This window comes from Myxocyprinus asiaticus, chromosome 35, assembly GCF_019703515.2.
Source record: "Myxocyprinus asiaticus isolate MX2 ecotype Aquarium Trade chromosome 35, UBuf_Myxa_2, whole genome shotgun sequence".
NCBI lineage: Eukaryota > Metazoa > Chordata > Actinopteri > Cypriniformes > Catostomidae > Myxocyprinus > Myxocyprinus asiaticus.
This window is the reverse complement of record NC_059378.1, coordinates 5082085-5100456: the sequence shown is the minus strand read 5'-3', so window position 1 is coordinate 5100456 and position 18372 is coordinate 5082085. Positions and strand designations below refer to the sequence as shown.

The 18372-nt window shown below is 39.0% G+C and overlaps 1 protein-coding gene across 2 annotated transcripts in view; it reads right to left on the bottom strand.

The window, feature by feature from the left end:
• Nucleotides 1-18372, bottom strand: part of LOC127426206 (immunoglobulin superfamily member 21-like) — a 395310-nt gene that overhangs the window by 219504 nt on the left and 157434 nt on the right. The gene's annotated exons all lie outside the window — the stretch shown is intronic.

Genomic DNA, 18372 nt, shown 5'->3' with positions numbered 1-18372 from the left:
TCAAATAAAAAATTTATCCACCTCAAGCAAGCATTTACATTTTTTATGTGCATTTTGGAAACTATTATTCATGAACGGACTACTCATGTCATTCCAAACCCATATGACTTACTTTGTTTTCTTCCCATGGCACACAAAAGGAGATGTTAGGCAGTTTGAAACATTGTGGGAACTCTGGTTTGTTTGATTTGTTTATTAATTAGCCTAATTTCTTTATTTTCACACCACCTCTTCACCAAAAAAACAATGCACATATAATGAATGAAGGTAGAGGCCTTTAAAAACTAATTAAAAAAGGAATTTTAGTATTGCCTTTTTTCAGATAACACAGTCTCAGTGGTTGCAATTCTCTCAAGCCAATTCAGTCTTGTAGGGGCTCATTAGACAGCAACATTACATTTAGAACAGCATTTGCACTGGAGAATTTGCCTCGTGGGTGGGTTTACACTAGAAACAAAGAAGAAAGCATTTTTACTTTTTTGTCGCTGACATCTGTGAATATTGATTCCAAGCTTTCCAGAGCTGTGTTCAGTGTAGATATCAGAGGATATCAAACAATTACGTGGATCATTTGTTTAATTGTTATTTTATGGTGTATTACCCCTCATAAGCCTGAGTAACGTGGCAATAATTTACAATTTATGCAGCTTTTTACACATTGACGGCAATAAAGGCCCTGTTGAATGTGAAATCTTATGTTTCCCATTATTTCATAGATCATCTCACAGGAATAGCTCACCCCAAAACACTCTAAGACTTTCTTTCCTCTGTGAAAAACAAATGAAGGTATTTTGAATAACGTACTGGTCGCTTTTTTACATGCAATCACAATGAATGGGGATTGAAGCTTTTAAGCTTCAAAAAGGACACAAAAGCTCCATAAAAGTTGTCCAATACGATTCTTGGCCCATTTACCAAGTCTTCTGAAGCGATACGGTAGCTTTGTTTCAGAAAAATACCACAATTTAAGTTATTATTCACTGATAATGTTCCTCTCCAGTGAGCTCTTAACTCAAAACCTGCTGCAGCCAGATTAGTGAGTCAATGATTTGAACAGATCAGTTCAATTTCAATGATTTTTTTATTTATTTTTTTATGAATTTGTTGATTCAGTTCACAATCAAGAGTGATTTTTTTTTTTTTTTTTTTTTTTTAACTGGTTCAACCAATGTATGAAAATATTTGACTCAAAAGAACAATTAATTCATGAATTGGACATTGTTACTTCTCTCATGAAGGCAGATGTGAAGATTTTCTGTGAATAACGACTTATCTGTTTGTCACAGAAGGCTATCATACTTGGAATATAGCTATCGCATGAGTTGTATGGTCTAATGTTATGGTGCTTTCATGTCCTCTTTGAAGCTTAAAAGCATGGGAAAGAGTGACCAGAATATTATTCAAAATTTCTAAATTTGTTATCCACAGAATACAGTCATACAGGTTTGGAACAACATGAGGGTCAGTAAATGGTGACAGAAATTTCATTTTTGGGTGAACTAATCCTTTATTATTTAATTGTTTTCTAGTTTTAACATAACTTAGCCTACACATCATAAAGCACTTCCATCAAAAAGTAATCTCAAGTCATGGGAGGTTTAAAAATATCCAAAAGTACAGTATTTTTAGCTACGGCGTGCATCTCTTATCAAAGACTAAAGAGCTTTAGCCACCGTGAAGTGAATTTGCATGACACAATTACACAAGGGCTTCTAAAATAGCAGAAAGTGTGGCATGTGGAAGCCTACCAGGAGAGCGCACAAAGTAAGAATGCATAAAGACTCAACCGACACTTATGTTACTATAGCAACCAAGTGCTGGAATTCTGAAACTAGGAATTGGAATGAGGTTCCTCACAGCATTAATGTTAAGAAAGTGTTTTGTTATTCAGTCCGAGTTCATCAACCCTGGGTCAAGAGGTCCTGCATGTGCAGTTGACAGTACATATACCGCTAACAAACAAACCAAAGAGATATTTTTTTTTTTAATTTTTTTTTTTTTTTTTTTTTGGTGGTGATCTGAAAGACAGGCATGTCAATCTGCACACTCCTCCACTCTTTAAAGCTTCATTATCTTGCCAAGAGCCACTGTAATGGTGTGTTTCAGTGCCAAGCCTGATAAACAACCAAAGTGTCCAGAATATTAGAGCTGAGTGGGAGCCAGAACTCTGAGGATGTGTATACACAAGAGTTAAAGGTTGACCTTAGTTTAAAACTAAATTTCTAGGATGCTGCGTGGTAATACATAGTCATGCATAGGTGCATTGTCATGCTGGATCAGAAAAGGGCCAGCACAATTGGAAGCACAAAAATGTCTAGAATATATCTGTGTAACGAGTGGCTGCTGCTGGCAATGACAATGATGAAGACGATGACGTGACGAACCTAAGTGCAGTTTATTTTTTTAGACGTGGAATCCCAAAACCCTGACTACAAATGTGAACAAAACAAAACATAAACAACTTAACTAAACTTGACTTGACTTGACATGACTTGAATTGACTATAGACTTGACTAGACTTGACTACAGACTTGACTATAGATTTGACTTGACTATAGACTTGGCATGACAAGACTATAGACTTGACTGTAGACTTGGCATGACTTGACTATAGACTTGACTGTAAACTGGACATGACTTGACTATAGACTGGACTAGACTGTGGACTTGACTATAGACTTGACTGTAGACTTGGCATGACTTGACTATAGACTAGACTGTAAACTGGACATGACTTGACTATAGCCTGGACTTGACTGTGGACTTGACTGTGGACTTCATTACATTAACAATACCTGACACTAGACAATGGCAAACATGAGGGCTTAAATACAAGGACATGTGTAACAAGTAAACAAGACAACCAATCACAAGACTAAACTATAAACAAGATAACAAGACTAAATGATCTTTAACCAATGAAAAGACAAGACTAATAACAAAGTAATCAAACAATGAACCAATGAAAACAAGACACATGAACAGGGGAAACACATGACAAGATCACATGAGGGAACAGGAAATCACAAGACATGACAGGAACAGGAACTAAACTTAAAAAATAAGACACGAAAACAAGAACAAAACTCATAAACATGACAAACTGTATGGATGAAGGGATGTCAAACCGTAGGCAACTGCGCTTGTTGGTTCTTCAGAGAAGCAGCTTTTAATAGTGTTCATGAGTAGTGCAGCACTTTTAATAATCTTTTAAGCATTATATATATATATATATATATATATAAGCATTAAGCATTATATAATGCAACAAAAGTTATTATAAATGGTTATCTATGGTTAATAGTGAAGAAATATATATATATATATATATATATATATATATATATATATATATATATAGGTTCTTTCTGAACTATAAACAAAACCAGTTTTAAAGGAATAGTTCAAAAATGAAAATTCTCAAATCATTTACTCACGCTAATGCCATCCCAGATGTGTATGACTTTCTTTCTTCTGGAGAACACAAATATTGTTTAGAAGAATATCTCAGATCTGTAGGTACATACAATGCAAGTCAACAGTGTCCAAAACTTTGAAGCTCCAAAAAGCACATAAAGACAGCATGAATCCATATGACTCCAGTGGTTAAATCCATGTCTTCAGAAGTGATATGACAGGAAACTGATCAATATTTAAGTCCTTTTTACTATAAATTCTCCTCCCTGCCAATCACTAAGAACAAAATAAGAAGAGGGCTGTTTGAAAGTGGAGATTTATAGTAAAAAATTACTTAACTGTTGATCTGTTTCTCATCCACATCTATCATTTTGCTTCTGAAGACATGGATTTAACCACTGGAGATGTATGGATTACTTTTATGCTGTCTTTATGTGCTTTTTTGGAGCTTCAAAGTTTTGGATCCTATTCACTTGCATTGTATGGACCTACAGAGCTGAGATATTCTTCTTAAAATCTTTATTTGTGTTATGAATTTTCAGTTCCCTATCTGTCACTCACTCGATATTGTGTCAATGTAGTGACACTAGGGGTCGCCCTTGGGAGCCCCAAAAACCTCTGATCTTTGAGAAAAGGCCAATGGGAATTGGCGAGTGGAATTTGCATGCCACTCCCCCGAACATACGGGTATAAAAGGAGCTGGCTCGCAACCACTCATTCAGATTTTCTCTTTGGAGCCGAGTAGTTGTGTTCAGCAAGCTGAATTACTCTGCCAATCTATTCACCTCGAAAAGCTGTTGGATTTACGGTGCGTTACAGCGGTTTCTCCACCTCGTGCACCGGTGGAGTGCAGAGAACGCCCCTGGGTGCTTCAGCAGCCTAAAAGAGTATATTCTTCCATTAAAAGAGTATATTTTCCTTCTAAAAGAGTGGCACTTATGGAGAGCGTCTTTTTAAAGATGCCTTTCTTTTGTGTTTAATTCCTGGTTGCGGTCGTTATCTCTCTGCTTCCGACGGCCATGATCGCTGTCTCACATGCTTGGGCGCTGCCCACGTGGAGACAGCGTTCGTGGACGGGTCATGTCCTCACTGCGAGAACATGACCATGGCAACGTTGCGGTCGCGGCTTTCCTTCCTCAGAGGGAAAGCCACCCCAGCGGCTCCCCACCTCGGTCCTTCTACCTACGGGTTTGAGGCTGCGTCAGTTAGTACTGGGGGCGATTTGGGGACCCCAATGGGAGCCGCTTTGCCGGGTAACCCCCCACGGACCTCCCATTACCCAGCATGCTCGTTCGCCCCGGTCGAGTTCTAGGATGAGACCGCCGGTTCGTCTCGGGGCTCGCAAAAAAAAATGAGCTGTCGAACGCAGCATCGGAGAGCGGGCTCATCTAGTCTGACACTGAGGACTTGACTGGGCTCCTGGACCCTGACCAATGGCACCTCTTTAGCAGACATCTGTAGAGCAGTGGGCTGGGCAGGGGTATTGTCAGGTACGAACAGGTAAGTGTGCGGGACAACTGGCCGGGTGTACCACTTGTGTACAGTGCCTTTCCCCTCCTGGAGGTGGAGATTTGTACCCCCCCAGCCGTGTTCACAAGACCATGGACCCTGGATGTCCTTCCTCTTTAGCCCTGTGGCAGGCGAGTTCACGGAGAAACTCGATGCCGGCCCAGTATGTGTGCTAGTAGGCCCTGTACTGGGGGTAGGTGCTCCACATGTGCTGGTTACCTGTTTGTAACCCCGTGTGATGTATCTTCCACAAGACGGTTTCCCCGTTGGTAAACCCGTGTCTTCCTTGGGCAGAGTTCCCTCTGCCACTGGTCGCCGTGTTTGTAGAGCTCTGTCCTCTCTGGGTAGGACCTACCATGTTTTAATTACAATTAATAGCGATGTTCGCGCGGCACTTAATGCGCAGACCTCCGCTTTTAATTCCGGGAATGCGGAGGAGCGTAAACAAGCCAGTTATGCCCTCCGAAAAACTATCAGAGCAGCAAACAAATCCTGGTGTGATCAGAGGAATGTACATTATATCAAGTCTTTCTGCTCTCCTGATCTGGAATTTCTCATGCTTCTGTGTCGACCATTCTGGCTACTGAGGGAATTCACAGCGGTCATTATCACAGCTGTGTACATCCCCCCACAAGCCGACACAGACTGGGCACTCAAGGAACAGTATGGGATTATAAGCAAGCAGGAAACCGCGCACCCTGAGGCCACGTTCATTGTGACCAGGGACTTTAACAAAGCCAATTTTAAATCAATTGCACCAAAATACCACCAACACATCAGTTTTAACACACGAGGGGACCGGGTTTTGGACCACTGCTACTCTCCCTTCCGGGATGGCTACAAATCCCTCCCCCGCCCATCATTTGGCAAATCAGACCACTCTTCCATTCTGCTTCTGCCCGCTTACAGGCAGAAACTGAAACAGGAAGCACCCACCCTCAGAACGATCCAGTGATGGTCGGACTAGTCAGACTCTATGCTACAAGACTGTTTTGATTACGTGGACTGGGAGATGTTCCGGTCCGCCTCTGATGACGACATCAAGGTTTACGCTGATAGCATAACATGTTTCATCAGAAAGTGCGTAGAGGATGTTGTTCCATCCAAAACAATACGGATCTACCCGAACCAGAAACCTCAGATTAATAGCGATGTTCACGCGGCACTTAATACGCAGACCTCCGCTTTTAATTCCGGGAACACGGAGGAGTATAAACAAGCAAGTTATGCCCTCCGAAAAACAATCAGAGCAGCAAAACACCAGTACAGGAAAAAGATTGAAGGACAGTTTAACACCACCAACTCTAGAAGCATGTGGCAAGGAATTAATATCATCACGGACTTTAAAGGGAATAAAAACTCCACCGTGAACACCACTGCCTCTCTCCCGGATGAGCTAAATACTTTTTATGCACAGTTCGAGGGAAATAACACAGCCCTCGCAGAGAGAGCTCTCGCGGCCGAACCTACAGAGGTTAGTTCACTCTCCGTCTCTGTAGCGGATGTAACCCGATCCTTCTGACGGGTGAATATCTGTAAAGCCGCGGGTCCAGACGGCATTCCGGGCAGCGTCATCAGAGCGTGCGCAAACCAACTGGCTGGTGTTTTTACGGACATTTTCAACCTTTCCCTCTCTTTGTCCACATGCTTTAAAATGTCCACCATTGTGCCTGTACCAAAGCAATCCAAAAGCACTTGCTTAAATGAATGGCATCCTGTTGCTCTGACCCCCATCATCAGCAAATGCTTTGAGAGACTAATCAGAGATTACATCTGCTCTGTGCTGCCTCCATCACTGGACCCAGTTTGCTTACCGCAACAACCGCTCCACTGATGATGCCATTGCATCTACAATACACACTGCTCTCTCCCACCTGGAAAAAAGGAACACTTATGTGAGAATGCTGTTTGTAGACTACAGCTCAGCATTCAACACCATAGTGCCCTCCAAGCTTGATGAGAAATTCTGGGCTCTGGGCTTAAACAGCTCGCTGTGCAGCTGAATCCTGGACTTCCTGTCAAGCAGACGCCAGGTGGTTAGAATGGGAAGTAACATCTCCTCATCACTAACCCTCAACACTGGAGCCTCGCAGGGCTGTGTTCTTAGCCCACTCCTGTATTCCCTGTACACACATGACTGTGTGGCAACACATAGCTCCAATGCCATCATTAAGTTTGCTGATGATACGATGGTGGTAGGTTTGATCACTGACAATGATGAAAAGTCCTACAGAGCACAACCTCTCCCTCAACGTCAGTAAGACAAAGGAGCTTGTGGTGGACTTCAGGAGGAGAGAAAGAGAACACAGCCCCATCACCATCAATGGAGCACCAGTGGAGAGAGTCAGCAGCTTCAAGTTCCAGGGTGTCCACATCACTGAGGAACTCACATGATCCGTCCACACTGAGGCCGTTGTGAAAAAGGCTCATCAGTGCCTCTTCTTCCTGAGACGGCTGAGGAAGTTTGGAATGAACCGCCACATACTCACACAGTTCTACACCAGCACTGTAGAAAGCATCCTGACTAGCTGCATCTCCGCCTGGTACGGCAATAGCACGGCCCACAACCGCAAAGCCCTGCAAAGGGTGGTGCAAACTGCCAGACACATCATTGGAGGTGAGCTTCCCTCCCTCCAGGACATATACACCAGGCGGTGTGTGAAAAAAGCTCGGAGGATCATCAGAGACTCCAGCCTCCGACCCATGGGCTGCTCTCACTACTACCATCAGGCAGGCTGTATCGCAACATCAGGACCTGCACCAGCTGACTTCATGACAGTTTCTTCCCCCAAGCAATCAGACTTTTGAACTCTTGATCTCTCACGATCAATATACATCGGCACTGCACTTTATTAATCTTATTATCTCACACTGGACTGTCATAAATTATATTCTCTTAACAACACTTTGGCAACTGACTATAAACCGACAGCCTGAATGTCAGTACAGCACAATACAATCTACTGTACATTTTATATATACTATATATACTATTTTTTTTGTATTATTGTATAATGTGTATTCTATATTGTGTGTATTGTATAATGTACATTGTATGTTATTATTTGTATATTGTGTTGTGTGTAATTATGTGTATATTAGATTTTAAACTGTGTTGTATAAATTTGATGTTTATTGTAGATTGGTATATGTCTCATCACTGTCACGACTGCTATGTTGCTCGGAACTGCACCCAATGATTTCACACATTATTGCACTTGTGTATATGGTTGTGTGACAATAAAAGTGATTTGATTTGATTTGACACTTCTAAAGCCTGAGAAACGTGGTATATAAGAATGAAAACTACCATCAGAATTGCAATATGCATCTCAGAAATGATACATAATATGAAACAACATACATTCTCAGAAAAAAAGGTACTGTTTTACAAGTTGTGGCTCATTTTAGGTACTTAATCATACACTAAATACTCATTCTGTACCTTTAAATGTACATTCATATGTTTTGTTTCTCTGAAAAAAAAAAAAAAAAAAACTTGCTTTTTTGTCTTCTTAAGGAAACAAATATAACAAAACAGGGGTACCATCCCGGTGACGGCCTTGTATCTTAAAATATATGTTTTTCTTTCATTTTTTTGAGTGTACAGAAAATAATAACATTTGACTTATTCAGTATTTAAATTAATTAATAAATTAATAATAACAGCCAATTTAGATTGAACAAGTTACTTACTGCATTCAAAATAAATGCAAAGAGACATATTTTTGAAATAGTAGATAATTTTTATTTGCATATCCTTTCACAAACGGCTAGTGCACGCTGCAGTGGTGGCAAGACGTGTACTGGTTTGTCCTGTTAGATCTTATTCAAATGAGAACATCGTCTGATAATATTTGGCCTCATATTTGTCACAGTGGTTGCACTTTGGAAATTAAAAACAGCGAAATATCATAAATTGAAATATCAAATAACAGTCATATATCATATTTTATGTCAATTCTTAAGTTTGTCCTTATTCACTGATTCTGATAGGAATTTAAAGGAGCCCAAATCTCCGATAATCTTTCGGAAACGGGATATTTCATGTTCAGCTCAATTTAAGCGATGTAGTGCTAAAAGAACCGAAAGTGCCGGCGCCGAGCGTTTTGTTTGTATACAGTAACTTCATCTATGCCATGGCATTAAGGTTTGTCTTCACTAGAATGAAACCAGTTAATTAGAAGGGCGTGCCCACATACTGTAATTTTGGCCATGTAGTTTTCAGTACTGTGCAAGGCACTTGTGAAAAATGTTGCATAGTGAGGATGTCTTCAGAAATAATTTTCATTTATCAATTAACATCATACAAAGTTCAGTAAGCTTAAACAAATTTAAATCAATATTTGGTACGACCACCTTTGCCTTGAAAACCAATTCTCCTAGGTACACCTGGACACAGTTTTTCTTGGTTGTTGGCAGACAGGATGTTCCAAGGTCTTGGAGAATTGGCCACAGTTCTTATATCTATTTAGGCTGTCTCAATTGCTTCTGTCTCTTTATGTAATCTCAGACACGATGTTCAGTGGGGCACAATGTGGGGGCCATGCCATCTGTTGCAGGGCTCCCAGATCTTCTATTCTACTCTATTCTATTTGCAAAAGGAATGCTTAGGAGTCTAACATTTATATTTCCTATTTACACACTAAAGCTGAAGATTTAAATAACCATCTTAAGACAAACATTTTTGTGAAACATCTTATGTGCTTCACTTTTTCACAGTACTGTACAGTATATAAAAAAGTTACACTTGCTAAACAGCTCCCTAAACATTGATTATAGAGTATAACCAACAGCAAACCCTTTATGGCTGCTTCAGTGGAATATAAAGGAACACACTGTTAATCCACACGAGCCCTGAGGACAAGTCTGTGTTAAACTTACTCTACGAGGAGCAAGTCACTGCCCGGCATGTGTAGACCTGCACTTTACAAAGGAATAATGAGCAATGGAGGGTTAATCTGGTGAGATCATGGGTAATTAATAGTGGCACTCAACAGGCAGTCAGGCGGAAACCCAACGTTAGCAGCCGTCACCGTAGAGCCACCCATTGGGACCAGGCCGAAAGTATCTCTTCATTAGAATGACATAATCAGTACAAGCACAACGTGAGATGAACTGCCAGGCATTTCATTGAGGAAAATTCTCCATGGGCCTTCCCAGGATTCCAAGCTCTCGCCCAACTAATGTGAAATGGCTTCAAAGTGATTTCTTTTTCTATTTTTGGTTTCACCCATAGCACACTATCAAGGCATCTGTAGTTCATCAGTAGTTTTATAAAAGCCATGGTAGCCTATAAGAATGTCTGGCTTCTCTTTTATTCTTTTATGTTTTTTACATTAGGGAGCCATAACCCATATGGGGTCCACGGCAGTACTGCAGGGTGTCCGCCATTTATCGTTTGATCTTAAACTAATTTTAGTGGGGAAAAAAATGCATTAAACAACCTTAATGACGTTCTTAACTCTTAGAGAAAGAGGAGACATTTTTTTTTAATACTGTATCGCTACTGCTCTTTTTTCCATACATTGAAAGTGAATGGTGACTGAGGCTGTCATATTCTGCCTTACATCTCCTTTTGTGTTCCACGGATGTAACAAAAGTCATATGGGTTTGGAACAACATGAAGGAGAGTAAATGATGACTAATTTGTTTTTTTTTGTTTTTTCTGTGAACTATCCCTTTTTAGTTCAGCTAAATGTTTTATCGTCCCTGCCACATTAAAAAGGTAATATATTACAAAACGGTTGTATTTGTTTACATTAGTTAACATGAACAAATTATGAACACTACTTTTACAGCACTTATTAATCTTGGTTAATTTCAGCATATACAAATGCATTTTTAACATTTGCATCACCATCATTCAAAGCAGCATTCTGAACTAACATGAACTAGCAATTAAGTAAGGAATAACTTACGACGGACCGTTGAATTGTTGAAAAACAATGCACACCCGAGGTGCACCTGGAGTCAATTATTCCGCTTATACCAGTTACCACACCTTAAGACATCATTCAGGGTTTTATCAAAAGACATTTTCTGGTTTTCGTCCCTAAAATGCTCATGTGAGTGGAACTACTTTCTTCCACCATGGATTCAGTGTCTTGCTCTGATACAGCTCAAGCCTTCGTTGCTAGTTTCGAAAACGTCACTTTAGAACTAGCAACGGAGGATAGCGAGGCTTGCACTGCTTTACTGGAGCACTTACTGGAGTAACAAGTTAGTGCATTTGTGCATGTGTGTTTGAGTTTGATTTTGAGGGATCGAAAGAGAGAAGCTCAGAAACTGAGAGAGATCACCTGTGGGATTACATTTATTTGTTGCAGCTCTCGTCAGAAGTAACATCGCTTCAAAATCATCAAGATGTAAGTTTAAGCACTTCTCAGCAGCAGCGAGTGTCGCCATATTTCCGATGTAATCCTTCTCAACTGTTTTCAACCCCACTGAGATAGATGCAGCTGTGCGCTGACATGACAGCTCTATTTTTTGCTCTCGAGTAAGTGTGTGCGTAATGCACATATGTACTGTGTGTCCAAGTGTGTGAGAGCTTAAGAGAGGGGGAGGTGGAGCGTGAGGGTGTTTCCCACAGATATTTCAGATAATATAGAAACCGTTGTGTTGATCAAGTGTATCTAGCTCTGATACAGCTCAAGCCTTCATTGCTAGTTAAAAAATGTCAATTAAGAACTAGCAACGGATGATGTGCTGCTTTTCGGCATTGAAGTAACAAGGTTGTGTGTGTGTGTGTGTGTGTGTGTGTGTGTGTGTGTGTGTGTGTATGTGTGTGCGTGCGAGCGAAAGAGAGGGGGAGGGGTTGCGCGGTGCTTTCCACTTTAGCTATGTGAGGCTGATTAGGGCGAAATACATTGAAACATAAAAAGGTTAACATATTAAAAGTTATTTTGGATAATAGAAACTATTGTATTTATCAAGTCCTGGAGGTGTGGCTCTATTTGTTGGTCATGACACAAGTCTCAATGTGTGTGTGTGTGTGTGTGTGTGTGTGTGTGTGCGCGCGTGCATATGTATGTATGTGTGTGAGCATGTGTAAGTGTGGGGGAGACCGAAATTAAAATAAATGTAGGATGTTATAGACATTGTTTGACGTTCTGAACTGACTTAATTTAACCAGTGTCTTTGTTTATATATATATATATATATTTATTTTTTTTGTTGTTGTTTTTTTGTTTTTTTGCTGTGGTAGCATGTACAGTGTGTGTGTGCGTGTGTGTGTGTGTGTGTGTGTGTGTGTGGATGAGACAAGAGTGAAAGAGAGAGAGAGAAAGAGAGGGATCCCAAGGACGCTTTTCAATCTAAATTAAAATAAATTTAGGATATTATAGACATTGTTTGTCATTCTTATCCGATGTACTCAACCACTGTCTTTGTTTTAAATATTATTATTTGTGTGTGTGTGTGTGTGTGTGTGTGTGTGTGTGTGTGTGTGTGTGTGGTAGCCTGTAGGGCTCTTTGAAATAACTGAAATAACTTGGCGAAGTGATATGAAACCATTATGCAGTCAAAACCTGGAACTACTTCATAGCCATGTGTTTACTTGACAAAAAAATTGCACACCTTATAATGTACGTCAGCTAATCAGAATCAAGCATTCAACAGACCTGTGGTATAAAATAATTGTATTTTAATAAATTAACATGAACTAAGATTACTAAATTTGGTTAACATATTCTGTTATGCATTGTTAGTTCATTATACCTAATGCATTAAAGGAATATTCCGTGTTCAATAGAAGTTAAGCTTAATCGACAACGTTTTTTTTTTTTTTTTTTGCATAATGTTGTATTCATTTCAACTCATTCCTCATTTTCTTTTAAAGTTACAGCAAGGCACTTACAATGGAAGTGAATGTGGCCAATCTGAAATTGTTAAAATACTCACAGTTTCAAAAGTACTATAGCCACAAGACGTAAACAATATGCATGTTAACATGATTTTAGTGTGATAAAATCTCTTACTAACCTTTTCTAAAGTTATCTCCAATTTTACAACTTAAGAATATTATTCGTAAGTTTTTGCATGAAGACGTTTGAAATTGGGACAACTGGCTCAAGCCCCTATTATTTGCAGTATAAGAGGTCCCACAAGCCTCCATGGGGTTCTCCCCATTTGAATTATTGTACGGGTGTTGACCGCGCGGCGTGTTCGAAGTCCTACGGGAAAACTGGGAGGAGGGACCTTCAAACAGCAAAAACTAAATTCAATATGTTCTTGACCTGAGAGCAAAACTCCATGCACTGGGGCAATTGACACAAAATAATTTGCTCCAGGCTCAAGAACATTAAAGCCAGCTGTAGGTGGGGTAAGGGTACTCGGCTATGGGAATTTGCACCGGGAGAAAAGTCTTTGTATTGCTCCCCACATTGAGCTCTAAATTACTCGCCAAGTGGCAAGGGCCCTTTGAGGTCACACATGAGGTTAAATGAACGGATAGAGGTGGAGCACGTCAGATTTACCACCTCAATCTCATAAAACCATAGAGAGAGGCAGTCCCAGTGACTTTGGCGATAGTGGTTCCGGAGAGGGAGGAGCTCAGACCGGAGGTGAACTTAAAAGCCACCGATCGAGTCACCCCGGTCACTTGCGGAGACAACCTCTCACCATCACAAGTCACTGAGGTTGCCAGGTTGCAAGGAGAATACTCCAACGTGTTCTCGCCTCTTCCCGAGTGTACGAATCTCATAGAGCACCATATCGAAACGACCCCAGGGGTAGTGGTACACAGTCGTCCCTACTGATTACCTGAGCACAAAAAAGAAGTGGTTCAGGAATAATTAAAGGCCATGCTAGATATGGAATTAATAGAAGAATCCCACAGTGACTGGGCCAGCTCTGTGGTGCTGGTCCTGAAGAGTGATGGCTTGATCCGATTCTGTGTGGATTACAGAAAAGTCAATGCGGTGTCTAAATTTGATGCGTACCCAATGCCTCGGATTGATGAACTGCTTAATCGGTTAGGCATGGCTCACTTTTATTCGACACTGGATTTAACAAAGGGATACTAGAAGATCCCCTTAACTCCCATGTCCTGTGAAAAGATGCCATTTCCCACAACGTTCGGATTACACCAAATTGTGATGCTTCCGTTCGGTTTGTTCGGGGCCCTGGCTATGTTTCAGTGGCTCATAGAAACATACCAACGCATGGATCACCCGTTGGTATCTGTCTCTCTAGCCTTTTAAGTTCGAGGTGGTCCACAGGCCAGGGGCGCAGATGGCTGTGGTGGATTTCCTCTCTAGAAATGGGGGGGGGGGGGGGAGTAAGTCACAGGCCTGAGTCGGTTGATGGGTGTATGTGGTAATGTGGGCATGGCCAAGCGATGTCTGTGGAGAGCGAGGCCGGGAGAAGGAGAACAGTAAGGATTGACACCTGTGGGCAATTATCTCTAACAGCTGTTTTGTGCTTCAGTGAGAGCTGGAGGGGGATAAAAAGGGTGTCCTGACTGTCGGAGGAGAGAGAGAGAGAGACGCACGCAGCAGTGTTTATGTGTGTGCTTTTGTGTTACACAAAACCTTTTTTGTGTTACACTAAAAAGTGGAAAAATAAAGACTTACGTGTACAGTTTACCCAGCCCTCGCTTCCTCCTTCACAAAGAGAGCTAGTGATCTGTCACAGAACCGTATTATAAAATGTGCTACCAGTCACATTAATATGGAACGCACATCAATAATGGTAATGAAATGGTTATGAATGGTGACTGTGGCTGTCAGTCCCTAACATTCTGCCTAGCATCTCATTATATGTTTCACACAAGATAGAAAGTAATTTCTTTCAGTGACATGAAAGTGAAACAAAATTATTAACAGAATTAACAGAAAACTATCCCTTTAACAATATAATACTCAATTTCAATTTAAAAGGGAAGCCCTTTGATTTTTCCACACATTTTTTTTTTCTTCATTTTTAACCATGTTCTATTATAAAAAATAAAATTAAAATAAATCTATGGTGTGCACATTTGAATATTCAAGCATGTTACATTCATCACAGCCATTCATTATGCAGTGGAGATTAAATTGCATATTCCTCTCAAAACTTGATTTGCTGTGGTCATGGACCCGAAGAACAGCTATTGAATGGAAACTAATCCTCCAATCAGGCAACAAGTGTCAATTTGTTGGCATGAGTGCTGTTTAGCATTGGCGGTTAAAGAGCCTCTCAGCAGCAATATCCTTTATCTGGAGTAGCCGAGGAAGCCCCTCACCCAATTCGAGAATCTCCAAGGTTTGAAGGAGAATTTGAACTCAAGTATGCATTACAAAATCCTCAAACAGAGCCTGACAAGATAACTGTATATCTGTTATGAATAACCCACAGCTGCAATCTTTTATTCAAACAGCCAGTGTGTCAGGTGCAAGAGTGTTTGATTAGATATAGTGAATCCCGAAGGTGCATATCAACCCTGGTTACATTTGAACACAAGCAAAAATTGAAAAGACGACAGTTTAGTCAAATAAAAGCCAGAGATTAAAGAAACTTTGGCAGTGAAGCAGATAATTGATTTATAATGTATTAAGCCCTGTGATGATCAGCGGTTTTGATCAGACGCCAATAGTCGATGTTGACAGTTTTGCCCTCAGAGGCTCTTCCCTTAAAATGTGGTTGTCAATGTGTAAACAGACATTTCTTCCCAGCTGCTAAGCCAATCAGAAGGGTATGCTTTGCATCTATTCATTATCAAGTGAACGTGCTCTGCTGTTAAAAAGAGCTGAGCTTTCTACTGTTTTCACAGGCATACAAATGTTACTCTCACTGTGGGTCATGAGATAGAATTTTGGAAGTTATCTTGAATGCAAAACAAGAGGCCACTGAATGTACTATATCTGTACTCTTTCAGGGAGTTTCTTCAACTTCAGGCAATTTTATGTCCCACGGGTTGATTTTTTATTCAAACAAAAAGATTTCAACCTTTTTCATTTTGTTATAAGGTCACATTAAAACTGACTTGAAAACTTTTCACCAGGCCTTCATTGTTTGATTTTGGTTCTTTTCAAATACCTTTTATGTACAGATTTCAATTTAAACTGTCAAAATCCATTACAAAAATACAAATTATTACACTTGTAAAACTATGGTAATCAAAACAAAGAGTGAAATAAACATTAAACATTTCAATTTTTACTATGTGAAAATAATTTCTTTCAATTTTTCAAAAATTACAACTTTTGCCCCTTATAACATTTTTGTTTTTTTGTTTTTTTTAAATGTTAGTGTACTCATTAACCAAGTTGATAAAAGTGTCAATGAAGAGCATGAAATATGAGACAAGTGATGTTTGAAGAAAACAAAGAAAAATCAAGGTAAATATCACTTGTGAGCAGAATATTTGGTAATACTTTCTATGAAGTAAAGTCTTATATATGTTGTAACTTCTCATAAATAATTGTAACCACAATTATAATACTTACCCATTTATGGTTATACCTTAGAATAAAATGCATTATAACATGACCAACATCAAATTTTATCTTTTAGAAGTTATAATTTATTATATCTATTTATATATATATATTAGGCATGCTTTAAGTAAAGTGACAAAATCAGTGTCTACTTAGTAGCATCCATAAGATTTGTTTACGTGGTTATATATTACAAGACATTATATATGTTTTAATCTTGTAGCTTTACACATGTTTTTCTTCCTACATCAAGAATGTGTGTTCCTTTCCATTATATAACCTTGACTTGTAATGTATTGTATATTACACATTTATGTTATGACTGTATATAAGAAGACACTGCTTTTATAACTTTACTTAAAGCAGGTCAAGACCACTAATACATAATGTATATTACATTACAAATATTGAGAATAAAATTTGATGTTTATTGTGTTATAATGCATCATACTCTTTTAGGTATAACTAAGAATATGTTAAGTGTTATAATGTGCAGTATTGTAACTGTAGTTACAATTATTTATTAGAAGTTGTAACATATTATAAGATGTATTATGAGACATTATGAATGCATTATAATAACTTTACAATGAATTATAAATACGGGCTTCATAGAAAGTGTTATCGAATATTTTTATTGGCTGTCATTTCTAGTCAAGCTGTACTTTTTCTAAATGATGCTATATGTGTGGAAATATTATTTAATTATGTGTATTTAGGATACAAAAATGTATGCTATGAAATGAACCGTAGCATGACAAAGTAGTTGGCCATTTTATTTCACAAAATTTTTTAAAAGGTAATTTGTATCACATTTATTTCCACCACAATACAGAATTTGAAATGTGCTGAAAATGACACTGTGTTGGGAATTTTCATGAAAAAAAACCAAAAAAAAAAAAACAAAACATTGTCAGTAGACAAATAATAATAATAATAATAACAATAATAATAATAATAATTATTATTATTATTATTATTATTATTATTATACTAAAATATTTTTAACTTTCTTAAAGTCTATACTAGTTACCGAATTGTCCAAAGTTGGAGAAACACCCTTAAACAACATCACACGATAAAGATATTTAGTACAAATTACTCGTGTGATATAAGTTCTATAAACAAAAATGTATATTGAATCACTCATATTTCAGATACAATATGGTCAGTTATTTTGCTCTACCAATGAAAATTGTTCTAAACAAAGAAACACAGCATGGTCAAATGCTGCATGAGCAACGCACAGATTGACAGCCTGTCAGAAACGCAGCAAACTGTTGTAAAAAAAACAACAAAAAAAACATCTCAATCATTAATAACCCTTCCGTCCACAAAAAACATCAAACGTTAACCTTCATCTATGCAATAAACAGCTAATCACACAGGAAAGCGACCTCATACAAACAACCAAACCTCTTGGATCCTGTACTGATTCAGTGGGACTGTCTAACTGTTCAGTATGATGTATGAGACTATGGCTAATATGTAAAGTAATATTAATCTCTTTTTATTCTGTCTGGAAAGGTCAGCATTTGCAAAGACAAGTCTGGAGAAAGAAGATGTGTTGCAATGGAGAACAGAAGGTTGAATCAAAGACCATGCTTTACTGTTAGATACGGTCTCAAACATCAGTCCGTACATGGTTAGATCACAGTCTCAGATCTTAGCAGCAGGAGGTACTGTGATCTTTGAAAATATATTGATGTACGGCAAATCCACAGCAATGAAATTTGTCCATATTGTTCTTACTACATGACGCTACTGCTTTTACACCTGAGCAGTCAGTTCATATATATGTTTATGTATGCATATGTGCTCTTTACAGTTTAATTTATTCAGAAATGTCTCTTTAAAAAAAAAAAAAAAAAAAAAAGGTGTTGCTTAAAATGCTAGCCTTTCAAAGGATACTTCATTTGACTGCGAGCACATTCAAAGACAGTTTGCGCACACACGCTACAACTGCTATGAGAGACTGGACTATTTATCTTCAAGAGTTTAGACCAGGCCAGTCGCCAAGGGTGAT